The sequence below is a fragment of the Sceloporus occidentalis genome, unplaced genomic scaffold, assembly GCF_023333645.1.
Source record: "Sceloporus occidentalis isolate IW3139 unplaced genomic scaffold, rSceOcc1.0.p SCAF_2, whole genome shotgun sequence".
In the NCBI taxonomy this organism is placed as follows: domain Eukaryota; kingdom Metazoa; phylum Chordata; class Lepidosauria; order Squamata; family Phrynosomatidae; genus Sceloporus; species Sceloporus occidentalis.
The window spans coordinates 5,630,092-5,635,945 of record NW_028316982.1 but is presented as its reverse complement, the minus strand read 5'-3'; the positions used below and the strand labels follow the sequence as shown (position 1 = coordinate 5,635,945).

The 5,854-nt window shown below is 47.3% G+C and overlaps 1 pseudogene; it reads right to left on the bottom strand.

Annotated features, from left to right (window-relative positions):
• Positions 1-1,320: 1,320 nt before the first annotated feature.
• On the bottom strand, positions 1,321-5,220 carry LOC149317918 (cytoskeleton-associated protein 5 pseudogene; annotated as a pseudogene).
• Between the last annotated feature and the right edge of the window lie 634 nt (positions 5,221-5,854).

Sequence of the window (5,854 nt, the reverse complement as noted above, 5' to 3'; positions counted from 1 at the left end):
TGTAGACAGCTGCCCTGCATTGCTGCCGGGTGTTCCTGTAGCAATGGATTTCTGCAAAATCCAGAGCAACAGGTGAATTGTTTTAGAAATGAATTGAACTCATGCAACAACAAGAACAATGGAGGGATGAGCCAGATTTGGTGCAGAACTAGCCTCACATTGGGGATTTGGCACAGCATGATGAGGACAGGTGTCCCCATGGGCATGGGAAAACAACTTCATTTGGCCCATGTAGACATTGCCTTGGCTTTCTTGGCTACTGACTGACTACACAGCTTCTTGACCTTTGCAGTGTTCATGACCTACATGGCTTTTCTCTTCTCCCAATGAATGAAGAGACAGAGTGAACCATCTTTTCCTTTCCCTTCCACACTACATCAGTTGAATTCCCTCCCTGCTCTCTTTCCCACCAGTAAGCATAAATAATGAAACCTCCTTCTAGGACTCAATAGCTGCGGTGGGTGGGAGACAAAGTTCAAGATGTTGTGCAAAGGGCTACAAAATAGCTTCTTCGCAGTCTGTCCAAAAACAGACGTTGTTGTTCTTGAATACCTTCGAGTTGTTTTTGACTTATGGCAACCCTAAAGTGAATCTATCACAGACTTTTCTTGTTCAGAGGAGATTTGTCATTGCCTTGTTCATGGCCAAGCTGGGAATCAAACCCTGGTCTCAAGAGTTGTAGTCCAACAGACATATGAGCATGTAAAACACATTTAGGTATGTGTGTGTCACTAACAAGATTCTATCCCCTTTGTGTTATCTCTAGCCAAGAGGTTTCAAAAATGGTCACACTGACAGCTTTTCCAGTGGGTAGAACCCAAACAATGGCCAAGATCTGACATAGGGTTCCATAGCGTAAGCCGCCTTTATATTGAATGATCACTGCTATTCCTCCATGGACTAGTCCATGGCGAGTTTCCAGGAAACCATGCAAATACAACAGTAATAGGGCACAAACCTCATACTGGTACCTAGCAAATTTGAGAAGGAAGAATGCCAGTCTGCCAAGTCACATAATCTGACAAGCACTGGTGTGGAAACCACATGATACTCCTAGAACATCCTATCATTTGAACCCAAATGACGCAAGACCAATTTCACTTTTTTGGCACCATTTTTGTTTTAGATGGGTGGGTGATTTTAATGTTTAGTTTTTACACCTTGTGAATTATTTCCTGGCCTGAGAGGGAGGTCCAGTGAAAAGTGTTCCTGGCCAAACTGAGGACCCTCTGAACCTGGGACTCTTTACTTGAAGCACTTCACAGTGTGAAGGACACCACTTGAGGCTCAGCCTAAGCTGGTTTCTCTGCAGGAATGTGATTATTTTTGTCTGGTTTCTCTGTCTGCGGCTATAACTGCCAAGCCATGCTTGACATAACTCCGGAAAAGAAGAGAGGAAGTCTTTAGGAAAGGTATCAAATCTGCCGCAGGATACTTCTCTTTGTACTCATACAATTCCTCCAGGCCTGCCCTGGCAGTGTCCTTGCAGTTGATCTTTTTGAAAATCTCAGCCAGGGTGTCATCAGTTTTCTCCTCAGCTGAAGAGCCTTTGTCCTCATCTGTGGTAGTCTGCTCTTCCCTGGAGTGTCCTAGAACTTTCCATAAGTGGGCTTCCAACTCAGACTCATCTCTGTCTTCTATAAGTCTGAGGTGATCCAAGATCTCATCTCCCTTCACCTTGCAAAGGGTATGCAGAAGAGTCTTTAGTGCCCGGAAAGGATAACTACTCTGGTACTTCTGCAGCTTTTCCTTGGACAAAGCCTTCATAAAGATGTGGGTATCTAACAGGATTTGGTCCACATTGACATCATTGATGGTTTCTGGAAGGCGCTTGGCAACATTCCACAAACATTTGGCCACCATTTCAGAAAAGGCAAAGAGGTTTGTGTTGGCTGTCATGCCTTCACAAAGTAAAAGAAGCAAAGAACTGAACAGCCTAGTCTGATCTGCTTTCTCCAGCACCTTGGTGACCAAGACATTGACTGCCTGGCTAATTCTATGCCCTTCTTGAGGCTTTTCCACTGGAGAATCCAGCATTAGGGTGATGAGACTACACATCAGGTCCTTCAGCACCCCAGCAGAAGCTTCCCGGGCCAGGCTCTCCACCTGAAAGAGGGAGATCATGCTGCAAATGACACGGCTGTAGAGCTCTAGGACCTGTTCCCTTCTCATCTCCTCTTCTGCTGTCACATAGAGCCGATGGAGGAATTTCAGCTGCTGGACTGCTGCTATCAGGAATTGGTTGATATGGCCGGACATGATTTTCACTTTGTTCTCCTGCCTTAGAATCTCCTGTATCAGCAACAGGGCCTCAATACAGGTGCCAATGTTGCCACTGGCTACCTGGCAAATGATCATATTGACATTGGGGGAACTGCTGCTCTTGGTCTGAGGTTCAAAGATTACACTTTGAAGTTGCTTTCCTGGTTTTGGGTTGCTGTAGAAGGCCATTTCATCAGCATTCTCCACCTCAGGTTGGTCAGTAGGGAGAAATGACATTTCTTCTTCATCATCACCTTCCTCCTCCTTCTTCTTCTTCTCCGCCTCCTCTTCTTCTTCTAAGCCATAGTCAGTTCCATAGTTCTGCTTGAAGGTGTCTGAAAATCCTTGCCTAGCAATGGGAAACTGATTGCATGATTTTTCATCTTTACCTTGCTTGGCTTCTACTGCTTTTATATTCCCCTCCAAGGAGCTCATGTGTTTGTCAGAGATGTTTCCAATGGCCTTGAAGGCCTCAATCCCAAACACATCTCGGGCAGTTGCTATGACCCTCAAGGCAGCATTGTGAACTGCGTTGTTTGAATCACCTGTCAATGTGATGATTGTCTTCAGAACTTTTCTTGGATTTGGCTGACACACCTCTGGACCATATGCTTTAAGCAACCAACCCAACTCTTTCAAGCATCCCATCCGCTGGTTGGCATTCTTAGCCTGGGCTCCCTCCAGGAGGTAACAGAAGGTCCTTGAAGCTGGGTAGATCACAGTCACCTGCTTCACGATGGCCCGCACTTCTTTCAGAATGGACTCCTTGGTCACTCCCATTTTCAGAAGGAGGTAGGGAAGGAAGGAGGCAGCTTCACTCTCCATGAGCTCATACCTCTCCTCAATCAGCAGAACAAAGAGACTTTTCAGGTAGTCCAACGTCTTCATAAGCACCCACGTGTTGGTGTCAAACAAACGGAGGCTGAGCCATTTCAGGATAAGGTCCAAGCAGTTAATGACTCCTTCTTTTTCAGTCTGTAAGTGTTTGGTCATCACATTCAGAGCTTTAATGTGGTGCTGGAAATTGGAGTGAAACAGCTCCTCCTGCAACCAGTTGGAAACACAACCGCTCATCTGAGCCTTGAGCTGCTCAACATACTTGCTATTTGGAGTACTGAAGTTCCACCTCAGCACCTTCAGAGCCTTCTCGTCCTTTGCCCTTTGTTCTTTGCCCTTGGGAATAATGATGAAAATGGGGCCTGGCTTGATGCTGTCTTCCTTCATGACAATCTTTGCTTGCACCTTCATATTTGGTAATTTCTTCACTTTAGGGACAGTTCCTTCTGATCTGGCATTTTTGTTCTCCAAGTTCAATTCACTGGACCCTGCATTTTCAGTAAAGGAAGGAGGTGGGTTGCACTCCTTGGCAGAAACCATGTTTGATTTGAACCAAGATTTACCTGTTGGGAGCTTGGGAAGGGACTTGGAAAAGCGGACCTGGGACTTGGTTGGCTGTACAGCTTTCAACTTTTCTAGCATAGCCAACACCTCATCCTGGGAAGCTGGCTTCAGTTTGCTTGCAGCTTCAGACATTTTATCAAAGCCCAGGTGCAGAAGAAAGAAGGACAGAGCTTCATGGGCTGCCATGCGTTTTTCTTCATGACTGTCCTCCAAGTCTGCATAGAGGTGGGGCACACAACGAAACAAGTCAGTAGAGGCAGAATTGGAAGAGGGTAGCTTATCAGCCAGCCAACCCAGAATCCCTTGCCTGTGGCTACTACTCTCCTTCTTCAAATCGGCTGAGAGATCTTCCCCCTCCAGCCAGTCTTTCATACCAGTCTGTGCAGCCCAGGTTTCTACAGTCATAAGAGAAATTGCTCTCAAGCTGCTCTTGCTATCTCTTAGGACAGCAATGATGGACATGCCCAGAGTCTTGATGTGATGCTTAATGCCTGGCCCCATCACCCTAGCAAGCTGCTGAAGGACAATCAGGGTCTGCTTCACAATGGATTTATTAGAGTCATGCAAACAAGCCTGCAAGATGGTTGGGAGGTCCCCAAGGTTCGGCTGGATGGTATCAATATCACTGAGAATCCTAGACAACTCCTCTATCCCTTCCTTGCGGACTTTCCAGTTTGTGTCCTGCATTTTTGCCATCAGCTCTGCTGAGATCTTCTTCCTAATATCAACAACGTCACTCCTCCAGCAGGGCTGTGCATCCCCTCCTCTCTTTTCATTCCCCCCATCTTTACTGGGCTTACGGCAGCGTCGAGTAGGAGGGGGCGGACTCTGGCCATCCAGTTTCCCAAATTCAGCATCTATCTTGTGGAGAAGAGATGGCTTTTCATCCTCAAAGAAGGTCCTCAGTGGGGCTCCTACATACAGGTATATGACTCCCAGGAGGTGGAAAGCAGAAGCCCTCACATCAGGGTGGACTGCGACCAAGGCAGATTTCAGGTAGCCAACAAAGTCCTGGGCTTCCATGCCCTCAAAGCCAAAGTCTTTGATGGCACTGGCCAACCAGTTGAGAGTTTCTGTATGGGTCCTGGGGCTTTCTTGCAAGAAAGCCATTTCAGTCACCTTCCCCGCTGTCCAGGGTAACCCACATGCCTCTGCCACGGCTGTCAGAGCTTCTTTGGTGTCGCTGCCACAGATAACATCCCCGACCTTCTCCACTAAGTTTCTCAAGACAAACTGAGCTGAAGTTCTGGAGAAGTTTCCCTTCTGGGCAATGAGGGTGACAACATGCAGCTTCTTCTGCATCACTTGGAGTTTAGTGTCATTCCACCCTGGTTCTTTACCCAGCAACCTCACTAAAGCTTGACAGGGTAGCTGGGTTTTTTGCATCTCTTCCACGGCTTTCTCAAAAGTCTCCAGGGAGGAAATCCGCTGTTTCCAATTGCTGCTGGCCAGATGTTGGAGACAGGATGCTGGGAGGACTGCTGCAGCTTCCAGTTCACATGATTCTTCTGAAAGTTCCTTCTCCTGTTCATCCTTTGGCTCTAGCATCTTGGCAGACCTCGAGTTCTAGAACTATGGCTAGCCATGTGAACATGGCGGCTTTGCCCTCCCTTGGGTGGCTCTCAGTTCAGAGAGAGTGAAGGGCATTCCAGAAAAGGCCAGAGGTGGCAAGGGTCTCTTTGGGGGTGTTCTTGGCTCCCCCACCCTCCAACCTGACCCCCGGGAAAGGAGCTGATGGTGCCCAGCCGCTGGGGAAGGGGGCCTGCCCAAAGGGCTACTGCTCCAGCTTATACTGCAGTGACCCCTTACTGAAGCCTAAGATGAGATATTGTGATGTCATTGGTGCTTTGGCAAGAACATGGTGGCAATAGAGGACAGTGAGACCACAGCAGCAGAAGACATGAAGCTCAAAAGAACTGTATTGTAATAATCTGTTCATATATAATCTCCTCCTTATTGTCCTTCTTCCTGGAAGCAAAGACTTTTCATTCTGGTAGATTTGTGGCAACTGACTGGCAGCTTTTGACGGGTCAGTGATACACCTTTGTATTGAACTGGTTCAATGTATGAGCATGTTTGAGCTCTAAGAAGTTCTAAGAAGGGGGAGTCCTTCTCTTTATCCCACTACCTTGGTTTGGTAGGAAAACAAGAGAGGGCCTTCTTGGTAGCTGCTCCCAGACTTTGGAAACCC